The sequence below is a fragment of the Panthera tigris genome, chromosome D2 (assembly GCF_018350195.1).
Source record: "Panthera tigris isolate Pti1 chromosome D2, P.tigris_Pti1_mat1.1, whole genome shotgun sequence".
NCBI lineage: Eukaryota > Metazoa > Chordata > Mammalia > Carnivora > Felidae > Panthera > Panthera tigris.
Genome location: NC_056670.1, coordinates 37,581,105 through 37,598,550, shown reverse-complemented (window position 1 = coordinate 37,598,550; position 17,446 = coordinate 37,581,105). Strand labels below are relative to the sequence as shown.

General features: G+C 47.6%; 1 long non-coding RNA gene across 1 annotated transcript; it reads left to right on the top strand.

Moving 5' to 3' along the window:
- The first annotated feature begins 1,103 nt into the window (after positions 1-1,103).
- LOC122231834 lies at positions 1,104-12,232 on the top strand. The gene is made up of 4 exons (XR_006209087.1): positions 1,104-1,274; positions 8,714-8,870; positions 10,534-10,685; positions 11,896-12,232. It is a non-coding gene; the product is annotated as an uncharacterized LOC122231834 (long non-coding RNA).
- Positions 12,233-17,446: the final 5,214 nt, after the last annotated feature.

Sequence of the window (17,446 nt, the reverse complement as noted above, 5' to 3'; positions counted from 1 at the left end):
TTCTCCAGGGCTCCCCACCACGCTCTGCGCCAGTTGTCTCCCCTCTCAAAGCGGCGAGGAGATAAAAGGCAATGTGTTCGCTTCATCCCACCTCCGGGGAGAGCTCAAATCAGTCTTTTGTCAGTGGAGGATAAGCGCCACCATTTTAGGAAGGGTCGTTGTTCAGCGTGCTCTGTTGGAAGGTTTTGTGCCTCTTCCCCCATTTGTGCCATGGTTTCCCTGGCCCCGTGCTGGGCCCTGGGCAGTCTGATGCAGGCTTTCCAATTCGGAAAGCCCAGCCCTGAGAGTAGTGGCATCGTTGTGGGTAGCAGGGGACCCCGGCCCTTTGGGCAGGATGAAGTTTGCCTAGGACCAAATTCTGCCTCAATTGTGCCATGTAGATCCTGCGAGGGCCCGAGCTCTTTGCCTAGAGCAAAATTGCAATTAATTGTGTGTCAAAATAACATATTAGTAACAGCAGCACTGGACCATGTGCAATTCCTCTCCTTTTAAGCTTTTGTCTGCCCGGGACTGGAGGGGCTTGTCAGGGCATCTTTGAGACAGGCTGGTGGCCCCCATCAAAAGCAGCCCCAGAAACTCGGTGACTGTCCCAGAGCCCCGGACAAGATAAAAGGCCAGTGGTAGCCTTGCAGGATGCCTGGCTCTGTTCACAGGGCCAGGCGGGGCCAGCGATCTCCAGTACCGGCAGCTGCGGCACAGGGGCAGGTGGTTTGGTATGCCAGGCACATCCAGCGCCTCGTGCATCCAGGGACCGCAATCAGGTAGCTGATGGGGATGCAAGTCACATCGCCTGGACCACTGCCGCAGTGAACTGATTCATGCTGCTACTTTGAGGCAGGGAGAAGGGACAGCAGAGCCCGGAGACGAACCAGCCTGGCTTTATTATACAGCTGCTGTTTTCAAGCTGGAATATTCCAGCCTCTCCTGCTCCCTCTCTTTCTGCAGAGCCGGCATTGGCTGCCTACCTGCAAAGACAGTGCTCATTCTGGCCCCTGGCTCTGACTGAACAATGGCATTATGCAATGCATAAAGAGTACCCGGGCAACGGAGACAGGCATGGCTTAATTCGCTCAGTGCCCAGTGGCTTTTGAACGCCCCTGCATTCAGCCTTTATCCTGAGCAGCCCTGGGCCTCCCCAACCCTTTATTCCCCATCCCTCCCCATCCCAATCTTCCCTACACAGGTCTGCAATGGAGCTGATGGCCATGAAATGAGGGACACAAAGGCAAGGGGAGACAAGAGCATTCTGTAACTGGGAAAGACTCTGGCGATGGGTAAGGAGACCTGGCCATCAACTCACAGGGTGGCCTTAGCAAGTCCCTTCCCAGCTCTGAGTTCCAGGTCTTGTCTGCAAATGAGAGATGAGAGCATAGTTCCAGAAGGTTTTTTTCCAGCTCTGAAATTCTATAATCTGTATACACACAGCTCAGTGACTTTGTTCTGGCCTCACTTATTGAGAGTGTAGGTCCTCCAGTGTCTCAATGATATTTGCCTTGACTGTGACCTAAGGCCAGGCCACAGGTCAGGAGAGTAAATATTGAAGCAAGCCAGGTGACACCCATGGCCACTGCTGTCTGCCTGCCCTGTCTAGATCAGCCGCCACAGTTGCCCTATAGGACTAGTTTTGTGCGATCCTTTAAAAAAAAAAAAAAAATACATCGAGGGGCCCCTGCGTTGCTCAATCAGCTGAGTGTCCGACTTCAGCTCAGGTCATGATCTCACAGTTCACGAGTTCAAGCCCCACGTTGAGCTCTCTGCTGTCAGTACAGAGCCTGCTTGGGATCCTCTGTCGTCCTCTCCCCTCTGCCCTTCCCCCACTTGCACACAAGCTCTCTCTCTCAAAAATAAACATTTTTTAAAAACACACCATAACCCCAGAAGTGTGAAATTTTATGCCAAGTCTCACAATTTTAAAACGTTTGCTCAATTTCTTGAAAACACTGACAAGTCAAACAAAACCCATCAGAGGCCTTATCTGCTTAACAGGCTTTTAGCTGATAAAGTCAGGACCTGACAGGGAAACTGGGTATCTCGACTCCAGGGGCACCATCATGTAGAACCCTGGAGTTGGATAATGGGTGCTCCTGGCACTGGGCAAATTCTACGGGGCAACGTTGCCCCATTATGCTTTGAGAAGAGAAGAGGAGATCAGGGGAGGGGAGAGCAGGGGAAGGAGAAACCAAAACTAGGTCAAAATCTGGGCTCACTGGATGGCCCCCTTTCCAGGAGTGAGGGAAATACCATATGAAGCCTGCTGGATCTCTCTTCCTCACTGCTCCTGCCACCCAACCAAGTAGGGCCAGACGACACACCTAGACCCCTAGCACCCCAACCCTGTGTGGCCGAGAAAGTGATTCTACCGCCTAAGTTACCACCTGCCCACCCAGACCCTGGCTCCCTGCACTCTGGGCCTCAGTCTCCAAATCCTGCCTTCCTGATGCAAGGCGTCCCAGCAGAGGGCATTTCCAGGCACTGTCACATGAAGATCCCAGGACAAGCAGGAAGACTTCAAGCACACCTCTGCCCACAGAATCTGAAACCAGCTGCCATGTCCCACCAACCCAGTTTATAAAAATACACCCTAAAGAAGAGATGCCACATCTTAATAACATGCCTGTGAGTCTCTGAACCCACAAGTTCATGTTATTCCAACAGGTACTGAACAACTAATATCTGCCAGCAGGGAGGGAACATATTAGGTACAAGGAGTTCCTTGAGGGCCGGGAGAAAGGACATACTCATACACATGTTCAGTTAGATAAAAAAATAAAAAAATAAAAAAAATAAAAAAACCAGGAAGTAGGCAGTCTGTGGCGAAAAGCAACCATCTTTTGTCCTGATGGAGGGATCGCTATGTTGTGGCACCAGACTTGCTGTCAAAAACATCTTCACAGACACAGCATTAATATAGGAGGCAGGAGGGCAACTCTCTACTCATCACTGTAATACAAAATCAAAATCCTCTGTAGGATGTAGACCAGATCACCATGGCAGGTGAGAGGAGAAAGAGGTGATATTTGATCCGTCCTCTAAACATGCATGCGGGGGGTGCAGGAAGGGTGTCCTCCTCCCAAAATAAGGAGGAGGGGCATCAGTGAGAGCAAAGATGAGGGAGTGTGTAGAATGTGGAAGGGATAACCCATTGAATGAGTGGACAGTCAGTTGGGCAAGTGGCCCCCAACTCCAGGAAAGTTCAGGCTGGCTGCAGCAGTGGGGACCTGGAAGGAGACAGTTGGAAAAGAGGTAAGAGAGGTTGATTAGCGGCCAATCATGATGAGCCGTAGGCAGATGGGAAGAGTTTGGGCTTTATTGTGTAAGCAATAGGGAGCCATTGGGTGTTCGCTGAGAGAGGGATTCCCTTAAAACGAGTTCCAGAATGAGCCTCTGCTGGCTACACAGAGAGCAGACTGGAGGTTAGGAGAGCGGCCAGGAGACAGAAACAATAGAATTGGCGGGAGGGAGATGGATGGTGCCCTGAAGCAGGGCAGGGGCGATCGAGTGGCAGAGAGGAGATGGACACCGTAATCAGTGCAGAGAAAGAGTCCAAACAGCTTGGCAGGTGGTTGGACACCAGAGGTCATAATGGGAGCTGCCTGCAGTGTAGGTGGATTGTGGTGCCACCCTCAGAAGGAGGAGGAACAGGTTTGGGAGAGAAGAAGATGGTCTCGGACCCACGCTCTGAACGCATGACCAGCCAAAGGCCTACAAGTGACCTCCAGGCTTGGCTGTGTGGGTTAAAGGGCCCTGGCACGGGTGAGGGGGTCTGGAGCTGGGGGATACTGGGCAGCCAAATCCCCAAGGGGACGCTGCAGAGGAGCCACCAGCCCACCAACACTCCTTAAGCCCCCGTCTGCTAGGCCACGAGCCGGGCTGTGAGCTCCAGCCTCTGAGTGCCTTATGGGGGCCGTAAACATTTGCCTGGTTAAGAGCCCCAACCAGACACTCGGCAACAGCTTCTCCACTGTGGTAATCGGCACATCTTTCATGGAGGACTCACATCTCAAGGGATGGCACTTCACACTCGGTACTTGACATTTCCGAGGCACTCCACAGCATTAGCTAATTAATCCTTGAGTCTGTTTAGCCCCCAAAAGAACTCCCAGAGGCTGCACTTGTACCCCATGTGCAGGAGTTTCACACCCTCCTGAGACTCAGGATAGCAAGCGGAGGGGTGACGGTCTTGGGGACGGCCACTCGCCCACTCCCTCCCCAGGCAGTTCAACAGGCCATAGGCAACCAGCAAGGGAGCCCGAGAGAAGAGGCCTTCGCTGTGCGGGGTGTTTCTTGGGAGAGAGATGGGAAGGAGCGGGGCAGGGACAGAGACGGACACCCACCCGGCCAAACCAGGGGCTGCCCCACTGAGCACTTTACTTTTCGCTGAGCATTTTTAGGGACTACTCATTTACCTCTCAAAACAGAACCATCCTGGGATAGAGATACTGGTCTTAGGTTTGGATTCCCCCAGGGGAAGTCCCTGAGACAAGGATTCAAGGTCAAGCAGTGTACTTGGGATGCATCCCAGGAAACACCAGTGGGGGCTGGGGGGACGGGGGACGAGAGACAAAGAAGGGACAGAAGCCCACACGGGATGTGTCGCGGAGCACGCCGCGACTGCGGACAGGCACGCTGCACCCGGCTGGGGCACTAGAGATTTGCAGAGCATGCCTCGGGGAGCTCCACCAGCCATAGGCTGAAGGTTGCAAGTGGAACGTTAACTCCCCACTCCACCTGCTGGCGCCACGTGTGCACTCGGATCAACCAGAAAGCCCTTCAATGGATGTCCCCAGGTGCTGGCCTCCGACGCCACCAGGGTGGAGAGCACGGGAACTGTCAGTGCCCAGAAATACAGACAGAGCACCAGCAGCATCTGGCACAATACCACTATTCCTATTTTCAGAGAGGAGGCCCCGAGGTGGGACCTATGTGGCCAAGCTCACACAACTAGGAAGTGGCAAGGCCTAACTGACCCAAGGCCATTTGCCTCCAAAGCCTGGGTTCTTTCCACTGTGTCCCACTGTCTTCCAGGCCCAGCTTCTCCTCTCGGCCCCCTCCTTTCTCCTCGTCCTAAACCCCACATAACAAGGGACAGGCTAACGGCATCGTCTCCCCCTGAATCTGTCTCAGACACCGGACTCTTGAGTAGGTTTCTCTGAGATGAAGGCTTAACGGTAGATCTGTCTGTTAAGAAGGTCTGGAACCAAGCGGGCACCCATTCCTCGGCAGCCTCTATTCATCTGCTAGCCAGTCCCATCCTTTACCTGGCCCTTTAATTCATTTGATAACTTTGTGCAGTGCAGATCTGCAGAGTTTCAAAGAGCTGGAAATTCTCCATTCCGATGCCACAGCTCCTGCTGCTCGGTTTGTGCTTTGTTTGTGCTTGCACAAGCCAGTGGTAAGCACTTAGTGCTGGTTGGAGGATTGACTTTGGCAGGAGAGATTTCTGTGCATTTTGGGGATTAATTTGCCAAGCACCCTCCCCAGCAGAAATTCTAAGGACGGCAGCCAAGTGTAGAGGGGCACAGGCAGTCTGGCAATCATGGGCCAAACCCTCTTCTGTAGGTGGTTCTCTCCAACCTTGAAAAGAATGCTACATTTCTCCGCTTTCACACCCCAGAAGGCACTGTCCCCTCCACCACCAATTAGCACTGTCCCATCAGAGTCCAGCTCAGGAGGGAAGCGGAAGGTGAAGGAGGTAGTGGAGTGGCCAGGTGGAAAGAGGAAAGGTCCTGGAGCCAGGCATGTCCCTGACTGTGGGGCACATACTTAGCCCCGCTACCAGCACTAGAAGATTCACAGGTAAGCAGGTGTGGCAGTAAGTAAGGATGGCCAGCCGCGAGCATCATTAGGACCAGCTATGGGTAATAAGCAAGAGAGTGACCAGAAGTCTCAGAAAGGAAAATAGGCAGAGATCTAGCAGGTGGACTGGGGGAATACTAGTCATTCTCTCTCAAAAGTGTATTGGAAATGGCTTATACAGCCCTCAAACGGCAATTATTAAATTTTTAGAAAGTCCACAAGTAGCTGTTAAACACAGCCATTATTAAAAATTATATAAACTCACAGTTAAACAAATTAAGAACAGAGGTTAAAAAAAAGGACTAAAACTTATTACTTCCTAATTCTTTTACTAATTCTTACTGTTATCTATACTGTTGAGCTTATTTACCCTTCTTGTATCTGTATGACGGAAATTCTTTATCCCAGCAGCTGCTGCACATCTCCTACAGGTAACCGCGTTGGTAGTATTTACACTACGGAAATTGGCAAACACTAAAAATTTGGGCTCCCTTTCTCCTCCTCCAGAAAGCCAGTGCTTACTAGCATTTACCAGCTACTGGTAAATTGCTACCCTAAATCAAACACTTCCTCCCTACCTGGCTTGCCAGTTGTTAAACTACTGATTTACTTTCATTTTGGTTGGCAAAGAGCTGCTGCTGTCCCAAACCCCTGTGAGAAGGACATTCTTTCTCTAGCCACCCAGCCCTTCCCCCAGTGTCACTAAAGGTTAGTGTTTGAGCCTACTCCAGTGCTGGCTGATGGCCAGTGTTCATGCAATACACATTGTCAATATCTCTACCATAACCTGTTTACAACTATCTTACAAGTTAGGTATTATCATCCGCATTTTAAAAATTATTTTTTTTAATGTTTATGTTTGAGAAAGAGAGAGAGAGCATGAGCAGGGTAGGGGCAGAGAGTGGGGGGGAAGAGGGGGCACAGAATCCGAAATAGGCTGTCAGCACAGAGCCTGATGCAGGGCTCGGACTCAGGAACAGTGAGATCATGACCTGAGCTGAAGTCAGACACTCAACCGACTGAGCCACCCAGGTGCCCCCATCCCTATTTTAAAGGAAACTGAGGCGCTGAGAAAAAAAAGAATACTCACCAGAGTCACACAGCCAGCAAAAAAAAAAAAAAAAGAGTTGGAATGACCCTTAAGTTGGCCTGAGCCCAGCCAGTGTTCCCAACCATGGAGCCACACCATTTCTCATTGGTCTGGAGGTCTGAGGGCTAGTGGCAGGGGCCGGGCTTCAAGCCCTAGGAGATGAACTGAGTGAAGTAAGGTATCTCCTCAGATTAGTTGAGTAGGGCCCTGGGCACAGGGAGTCAATAGAGGGACCCACTTAGTAAAACAGATGGGCTTGTCTCATGAACAAGGCAAGCCCTGGTTCCTAGAACCAGACAGCACACCAGAGAGGGCCCAACAGCAAGGCTACCCTGGAGGTAGAACCCTGAGATCCAGCCTAGAACTCCTGAGATCTCAAAACAAGACTGGCCCATGAGGCTCAGGTGGTTCAAGACCCCTCACAGCTGAGACACTAGACGTTATGAGGGCCCTCCCTTCTCCTCCTCTTCCTTTCTGTGCTCAGTCTGAGTCCTTAAACAGTGAAGTATAAAACGCTATGTCTGTCCTCAGGAAGCTTACAATCTGAGCTAAGGAGAAGCTGTGTGTACATATGAACAACATAAATACTAAATATTTGGTTAACATAACACATGTGAGGTCACAAAGTAGGTATCATGGCTAAGAGAAAGCTTCCAAAACCAAGAGAGATGCCCTCATGTGTAAGACATGCCATCTATTGGACAACACAAAGATTTTCCTATTGCTACAATTGCCAGACATAGTGTGTACCATTGTAAGACTGAGTCACAAAGTTAGCAGTTTTCTGGAGGAAAAATAGTGCTGCATAAAAATATGTAAAATTATAAGAGCTGTCCTGATTTCAGAAATGTGCACTGTAAGACAGAAAAATATATCCTCATGTTCCAAGGTCACGAGAACAAGGAATACAGCAAAAAGCCAGTCCCTAAAAGCTTCCCTTGAGATTCAGTCGATCATTTGGTCATTCAACAAATAGGCATTGAGAAACCAGTGCTGGGAACACAGCACAGAGCAGTAAATGCAGACTTGCTCCCTGTTTTCCTAGAGCTACCAGCTAAGTGGAAGAGATGGCCATTACCTTAGGAAAACAAATATGTATGCACATTCAAATAGGAGCATCTGCTAAAACAGTGCAGGATGCTGCAAGGCAGTTAGAGATGAGGGACTCACTTTAAACAGTCGGTCAGGGAGGTCCTCTCTGAAGAAGCCCCTCTACAAAGGGAGGGTGCTCCAGTGAGTGCAGAGAGTACAAAGGGAGCGTAGGACAGAACCAGGCCAGAGAGGTCAGCAAAAGTCAGACCAGGCACAGCCATATAGGCCATGACAATGGGTTTGGCTCTAATATGAGCACAACCAGAACTTGGATAAAAATTTTATGCAGGGAAGTGACATGGGCTGATGTAGATCTTAGAAGGATCTCTCTGGATGTTGGGTTGAGAACAGACCAGCTGGAGGTGGTGGGAAGAGTAGACATAGGGAAACCAGCGACAAGGATATTGCAGCGATCCAGACACGCAATGGTGTCAGCTGGAGTAAGGTCACAGCCGTGGAGGAGACAGTAGACTGATTCAGGATTTGGACAGAGCCAAGAGTATGTTGTGACTGATTGGGGGAGGGGAGGAGGGGTGTCTTCATGGGCATTGCACTTGGATAGGTGGACGTGCTGTTAACAAAAGAAACACTAGTATGTGCACACCACCATCTAACCCAAGAGGTAGAAAAGGTACCATGACAAGAGTCATCATTTATAGAAGCCTCAAGAGAGCCTGAGAGAGCAAGTACTGATACTGGACTGAACCCTTCCTAACTTATTTGTCCCCTAATCAGCACAGAGTCAACGATCTGAGTAGCAACATACAAAATAAATGCTGCACAAATATGTGAGATGAAGAAAACATAAGGCAGGTGTGGTCCTGGAAGGCTTCGTGGAGGAAGCAATTTCTTGTATAGATAAAGAATGACAAATAGGTGAAGTGACAAACAGGTGAGAAAAATTGGGAAGCCATGCTCTGGAAGAGGAGGCAGTGGGGGCAAAGGTGGACAAATACAAATATCGGGAGACATTAGAGCCAGTAGCCTATTCCATCCCTCCCCTCCCCTGCAGGCAGCAGCTTTCTTGGGGTGCTTTATCTGGTCCAAGGGTTGCTGGTAGAGCCATACCCTCCTTTTCTTTTTAAAACAGCATTTTTAAAATATAATTGACATATAATAAACTGCACATAATTTAAGTGTACACTTTAGTAAGTTTTGACATATACAGACACCCATGAAACCATCGTTGCAAGTAAGATAATGAGCATATCCATCACCTCCAGAAATTTCTTCCTGCCCTTTTTTGAAAACCCCCCTGCCCTCATGCCCCAACAATCACTTATCTGCTTTCTGCCACTATCCATTAGTTTGCATTTTCCAGACTTTCATGTAAATGCAATCATATAGTGTTACTCTTTTTTTTTTTTTTCTGGCTTCTTTCATTCAACATAATTATTTTGAGATTCATCCATGTTAGAGCATGTATCAATAATTTCTACTACTGAGTAATATTCCACTGTATGGATATACTACAGTTTGTTTATCCATTCATCTGCTGAAAAACATTGAGGTTGTTTCCAGCTTGGGGCTATTACAAATAAAGCTGCTATAAACATTTGGGTACACGTCTTAGTATGGACATATGTTTTCTTTCCTCTTGAGGAAAGAGCTGGCTGTGGGCTGTCTGGATCATATGGTAGGTATGTGATTAATTTTCTAAGAAACCATCCAACTGTTTTCCACAGTGTTGTAGCAATTTACTTCCCACCCACAGAGAGTTCCGGGTCCTCCATACCCTCACCAACACATGGTGTGGTCAGTCTTTTTAATTTTGGCTACTCTGAGAGGATGTGTAACAGGATCTCATTGTAGTTTTAATTTGTATTTCCCTAATGATTAATATGTTGAGCACCTTTTCCTGTGTTTATTAGATATTTGTATCTCTTCTTTAGTGAAATGTCTAAGTCTTTTGTCCACTTTTAATCGGTTTGTCTTATTATTATTGCAAGCTCCTGTTATATCTGGATACAAGTTCTTTATCAGATGTACGGTATGCACTTATTTCCTCCATCTGGGACTTGCCTTTATAATTCCCTTGACAGCATCTTTCAAAGAGCGGAATTTTTACATTTTTGTGAAGTCCAATTTATATTTTTTCTTCTTTTGTGGATTATGCTTTTGGTGCCATATTTAAGAATTCTGCCTAAACAAAGGTCACAAAGAACAAAGATTTTCTTCTGTTTTATTCTAGAACTTTTATAGTTTTAGGTTTTACATGTAGGCTCATCATCCACTTTGAGCTAATTTTTGTACACCCAAGTTTTGGATCCAGGTTCATTTTTTTTGGCATATGACTATCCCATTGTTCCATGACACTTGTTTCAAAAAGACTATCCTTTTTTCACTGAATTGTCTCTGCACCTTTGTCAAAAATCAGTTGCCCATATATGCATGCGTCTACTTCTGCACCCCCAATTCCATTCCATTGGTCTCTCTGTCTGTCTTGACACCACGGCTATGCTGTCTTGATTACGGTAACTTAACATAAGACTTAAAATCAGGCAGTGTCAGTCCTCCAACTTTGTTCGTTCTCAAAATTGTTTTGGTTATTCTAGGTCCCTTTCATTTCCATATGAATTGTAGAATCAGCTTGCCAATTTCTACAATTTCCATGCTGCTGCACACCCCCTCTTTCTACTTGGAGCATTTGACAAGAAAACAAATAGGGAAAATCTGAGCTGGGGTTGGTACTGCAACTCTGAACAAAGTAAGTACTCAGGAAGACTGAATTGAATTGAAGGAATTCATCTCCATCTCCAAGATGAAACAAGGGTTTTTTTGTGCTCCCAACAAAGCACCCCAGGGTCAAAGGTGATGGATACATAAGCCCTCAGCAAGCCTGTGCCCTAACTCCAGGCATGGAGCATTGCCTCTTATTCCTCCATTAGAACACACTCTCTTCTGCTCTGCTCTTTCTTGGCCATCGGGTGTAGTTCCTGCCTGTAATGAGCTCCCCTACTGTATTTGTATCTTCTATATCTGGGTAACCACAGAGTCCAGAACAGAAAAAAAAATCAGCCCTCAGTAGATACCAGGGGGGAAGAGATAGAAGGAAAACGAAATAGGCATGCACACTGGGAAATCCAATGGAATAACAATTGTGGGGCATTGCTTTCGTAGCTTTAAAGGCTGTTTGGTGGGTTTTCTAGAAAGAATAATAGTTGCCATATAGAATATGCTAGGCTCTGTGCTAAGCTTTGCTCTGCACGAATGTTCTCATTCAGTCCTCAAAAGCATCCAGTGAGGGAGGAGTACAATTCTACCCATTTTCCAGATCAATTGAGGCTTACAGAGGTTGAATGACCTGTCCAGGTCATTGCCAGCAAGTGGCAGAACCAGAACAAGGACTCAGATTTGTCAGATTCCAAAGCCCACATGCTAGACTGAACCCCAGGATGATTCTGCCTTTAGGAATGGAAAGTGGAAAAGCTCCATAAGTGTGTGTGGTCAGATTATCAACACAACTTAATGAGCTGCTGCTACGAGCCAGGATTGTGCCCAGGACCATCTGATATAACCATATGTGATATAACACTCAGGGAAGATGCCTGACTCTCCTCTAGCCAACTTGGGAAGGCACACCTTGACAAGAGAGGGGAGTTCTTTGATGATGGATTTGAAAACAGAAGGGAAAGACCTAGGGGTGCCAGTTTCTTTGGGAAGGGGGTCACCTGGCAGAATCTGGACTCCTAGACATTCTTGAACTGGCTTAAGCACAAAAGAGAATTTATGGGCTCTGGTACCAAGCCACCAGAGATGGTGTAGCTTTGGGCCGATGGGAGACATTCTCAGCAGGTTCTTTCCAGGGGGCATCTTTGTGGCCACCCGCATCTCCAAAGTTACATTTTCTTCTTCTTAAAACTTCTAAAAAAGAGAGTTACAACAAAAATCCTAAGCCAGGCTCTTATTGTCTCAAGTAGGCCATTCCAGAACCCATCCATGAGACTGCTGGACCAGACCTGAGTTCCACGTCACTCCTGGAGTAGGAGGATGGAAGCCAGCCCAATGAAACTCCCCTGCCAGAGAGCAGGAGGGCGGTAGATCCCCAGAAGAAAACAGAGAGCTCAGCAGGCAGAACAACAGATAAACTCTGAATTCTCTCTGACTCGGATATGCAGGGCAGGTGCCCCCAGTCCACCAAGCATTAACTGATAATGCTGTGTTAGCTTTGTTGAGCTCTGTGTTAGCATCCTGTAGCTGGTGTATGAAATTAAGAATCTGCAGATTATGGGGATGCCTGGGTGGTTCAGTTGGTTGAGCATCCAACTTCAGGCTCAGGTCATGATCTCATGCTTCGTGAGTTCAAGCCCCGCATTGGGCTCTCCGCTGACAGTGCGGAGCCTGCTTGGGATTCTCGCTCCCTCTCTCTGCCCTTCCCCCACTCTCTCTCTCAAAATAAAAAAATAAACTTTTAAAAAATAATAACAATAATTTTAAAAATTAAAAATACATAAATAAAAGGTGCCCTAAGGAAAGCAAAGCGGAGGAACTTGGGGCAAGAATCCTCAGCTCCGGTCCTTACCTAAATGTCCAGACTTGGGGTGTGAGCAGGGTCGTCATACTGCCCAAATGCCTAGGAAGCAACTCAAAATAGCTGTTTTCACATCACAGGCTCTTCTGGTTCGATCCTCACAAACTCAGAGATGTGTGTCTGCTTCTAGCAGCCAGCTCCTCCTTCTTTGACCTCTTCTAGCCAACGAATCTCAAATCCTGGTACCTACAGCCTATAGAAGGCATGGGCTTCTTTCTGCTTTACTAGCATCCTATTTCAGATTTATACACTCCTGTGTGTTCTTCCCAGGAGCTAGGCCTGTAATTTGATATGCACCACAAGGGACAATGAGAAGGACATGTGGAAGTAGAAACGTCCCCAAGCACCTGGGCTAGACACGGTCAATATACCCATAGTCCCCTAACAAGCAGCATGTGGATGAGGCCAGGAAACAGTGCTTGGGCTGGAAACCCTGTACCCTCTCCCTGGGTGCCCTTGAAGAATGACACCTTGTCCCAGAGCCCCAGTAGGACAGAGGGGCTACTCCAAAAGCTATTGTTGGCTCCAATTAACTGGATAATTTAACATGGGACAGATGAGATCAAGCTGACCACCAGAACATCCACGGTAAGAGACTAGACCCCAAGCTCCTGGGTCTCTTCTGGCTCACTGCTGTCCAGCCCCTGGACAAAGGAACCCCAAACAGGGTAAGGCGGACCCCTCTTTCCTAGGGAGAAACAAGGGTGTGAGATGTTTCGCATGCAGCAGCAGCAGCCACTGCAGCAAAAAAGGCAAGTTCAAAGGTAATTGGACGAGGAATTTTAAGCACCGCTGTTCCCGTAGCAAACTGCTTCATGAATACCCATCGGGATCTGTCCATATGGACAGCAGAAGGGCTCCTGCTGTTCTTTTGCTAATAAAAACTGTTGTGATTACATTTCCAATCCTCTCGGAACGGGGTCTCCGTGGGGCCACAGCACAGCACGCTGAAAATGCGTCTTCCAGGCTGATAGGCAGTACCCCTCCCTGCCACAGTGGGATGTGAAGACCAGCACCCACTGGATGTGGAGGGAGGGCCCTTAGGGGAGTTGGGGCTGAACAGGTGTGTGTGAGTGTATCTGTGACTGCGCAGTCTCACACACACCATGCACACTCACAGGAAAATCTTAATTAATGGAACAATCTTCCATAAGTGGTTCCAGTTACTAGCATTTTCCGGTTAATTAGAGGTTAACCTGCAATCGCTTTTTTATTTCAACCTCCTTGTTGAAGTACATTAGTCTAATTTCACCCCTACCCTCATGCCTGAGCCCAGCCATTGTCTTGGTAAGGAATGGCCTACCCACTCCACCCCCCATTCTCTGTCCATCAAATTCCTTCCCTTCCTTTCTGCCCCATGACTCTTCAAATTCTGCCTCCTCCATGAGGCTCTCTCTGATTCCCAGCATTAAATGGAGAAAATTTTCCTTCTGAATTTTCCTAGCCCTCTGGGGCCTCCTCTTACAAAGCACTTATACTTTCTGTCTTGGCCTCTCTCCCTGAGGAGGCTCCAACCTCCAGGAGGTCACTGTCAAGGGACTTGCCTCTGAAGCCCCAGCGCCAATAGCATAGGGGTCTGGGGTGCAGCAAGTGCATGATAATTGTTCATTAAATAAAAGAATTAATGTAACCTAAAGGTTTAGGAGACTGGGACCAATCAAAATTCAAGACCTCTAGAATATTGAAAATTTTATCGTGTTTTTTTTTTTAAGTTTATTTATTTATTTTGAGAGACACAGAGACAGCACACACAGGGGAGGGCTATAGAGAGAGGGGAAATCATAAGCAGGCTCCGCACTGTCAGCACAGAGCTCAATGCAGGGCTTGAACCCTCGCAACTGTGAGATCATGACCTGAGCCAAAATCAAGAGTTGGATGCTCGGGGCGCCTGGGTGGCTCAGTCGGTTAAGCGGCCGACTTCGGCTCAGGTCACGATCTCGCAGTCCCGTGAGTTCGAGCCCCGCGTCGGGCTCTGTGCTGACAGCTCAGAGCCTGGAGCCCGCTTCAGATTCTGTGTCTCCCTCTCTCTCTGCCCCTCCCCTGTTCATGCTCTGTCTCTCTCTGTCTCAAAAATAAATAAACATTAAAAAAAAATTTAATAAAAAAAAAAAAAGAGTTGGATGCTCAACTGGCTGAGCCACCCAGGCACCCCGAAAATATTATAGTTTTGAAAAACAAATTCCTGCTTTTTCACATTTTCTTCGTCTCATAAAAGGAACAAAAATTATTAAAAATCTCAATTAACTGGGTGCAGGTTGATCAAGAAGGTTTCTTCTACAAATCCAGTCTCTTGCCTCAGCACACACATATCCACAAGGTACACCAGAATGCACATATGCACATAAGTATACATGGACACACGAATATACATGGCATCACTATTTTTTTTATTTCCAACATACAAAAGTTCTAGCTCCCAAAACACGTTAAAGAGAAAGCCAATATTCGCCTTCTTACTTCACTTAAGGGGGCATCCCAGCGTCCCTTTCAGAGTAGACTATCCCACCACATCTGAATGTTAAGTTTGTTGGCATCGATTGCTTGACTACAAGTGTAGAGAAGCTTCCATTGTCTGTGGTTCCTCAAACTTCACCTAAGGATAGTCAAAATGATGATAAAGCAGCTCTGACAGAATTGAGTAAAGCCAATGGGCAAATGGAATTTTCGTTGTGGGAAAAAAAAAAAATTCACGTACACACAACTTATTAAAACAAAGACTGTAAAGTACAGCATTGCTCCTAAACCAGTCACCTAACTTAAGCTTGTTGCTCAACTTCTCTGGTCCTCAATTTCCCATCTATTGAGTGGTTTTAAAAGGGCTGGCAAGGGAGCTGAGGTCTAATACAGGAATGTATCCCTAGAACACAATATAAATGGAACGTGCGCAAAAATATTTGACTGAGTCTATGAAATATCAATATCCTCTCCCATCACTGCTACCAACTTCCGGGCATCTCAGATGTTCACTGGGCTATGGACACAACCTCAAACTTTCTATGGCTCAACATAACAAAGGTTTACTGCTTGCTCACAGAGCCGACTTGAGTCTGAGGAGGGCGCTGCTCCACAGCATCACACAGGTACCCTGGCTGACAGTTTCTTCCATCTTAAATCTGCACCACCTAAAACTCCTGGTGTCCCCCATCACTGCAACAGGGAGACAGACCGCTATAGGGTGCACACCAAGTTTTCTCTGCTGCATCCCAGAAATGACCCTCTCACTCCTATTCTCAGCCATTGGCCAGAGTGGTCACATGGTCCTGAGGGAGCAGGTGATAGGACCGCCCCTGTCTCTACCACATCCTAGGACATGCCCCACTCCCACCCTCCCATCTTCTTAGGGTAAATCCAGACTCTTCTCCATAAAATTGTCCTCCATAAGAAAGTCAACAGAACATCAGTGTCCCCACCCACAGGGCCAGTGTTGCCAGCCCTTGCCATTGGCCAAAGAAGCCCTCCCGTTGTGGCAAAAAGACCCTGGCTTGTGCCAATTCAAAACTAAGCCAACCCAGCTATCCCCAGGCTCCAGAGAGGCTCCAACCTCCACTGCCATGGGAGTGACATGGTTAGGCCCAGCTGCACACCCACCTGAGCATTCTCTACTTCTGGGCAAACCAACTCACTGTATTACAAAGAGCTACCCCAGTCAGACCACTCCTCCAGCCCCTGCTATCCCTGCCATCCACCAGCCTCTGCCCACTGTGGGGCTCTGTGCCTCCTAGCTCACAATGGCCATCCCCCTGCCTCAGATGGCAGCCTCCTAGGGAAGATCCTCCTCACAGGCCACCAAGGCCCTCCCTCTTGTGTAGTCCTCAGTCCTCACCCCACAGTGCTGGTGGGGCAGCGAACGGCTGGAGAGAGGGGCACATTCAGAGCCCATCAGTCCTTTGGGAGAGTTGTTGAAATATGTTCTCATTCTTTTTACTTTGTTGGCCCATCTGGAGGCCACATTCATCAAGTTCACAATAGAGACTGAAGGGAAATGACTGACTTCATCGATAAAGTAGAGAAGTACCCCTTCCATGGCCAGAGGACAGCTTTGATCATGAGACAGGGAAGACGTAAGGAAGCTCCCGCCCTTTTCTGATGAAGCCCTTAGGTGAGTCATGTCAACTCTGAATGGAGAAGAGAACAAGTGAATGAATGAAAGAATGCCACGTGACACGTGCCTAATTGAATATCTGTTCATTTACTCTTTACAGCATTAGCTGATGTCACCTATCAGCAGATCCTAGGTCTTTCTAAGAGAACTGGGCAAGATTGCTAGTAAAGAACAAGAGTTTCCTATAATTTGTTTTAGCATTCATTATGCACCACAGTGTATATACACATGGTCTTTATTTTCATTAGCTCTTCTGACCATGACGACAACCTTATGAAATACATTACTCCTACGTTATGATTACTCTTATGATTATCATTCCTATGATACATTATTCCTATGATATATTATTCCTATGATTATTCCTAAGTTACATATTGAGCAAACTGAGGCCTAGAGTTGGTTATGAGAACAGCCTAGGTCATCCAGCTTGCAAAGGGCAGAGCCAGGCCATGAGCTCAAAGGTCTGTTTGATGTCAAACGCTGCTCAGACTCTCAGAAATGTACAGTTATAGAATACGGTTGGAATTCAATTCAGTCAGAACTTCTCAGGCACCTACTATGAGCTCCTGCAGTCTACATTATGTGGTGTGGGGAATATGGAAATGATGAGCCATGCTTCCTATCCTAAAGGAGCTGTGACCTGGCAGAGGAGGTAAGATGTGGACCTCCAGAGCTGTGCCAAAGCACATCCACCCCCATCGCATTCTGCATAGCATCGTGACATGTCCACGGGTTCACATTCACCTGGAAGAATAAAAGAGGGCTTCCCAGAGAAGGAGGCATTTGAGATAAGCCCTGGGCCTCAAAGGAGGAATAGGATTTGTGCAGGCAG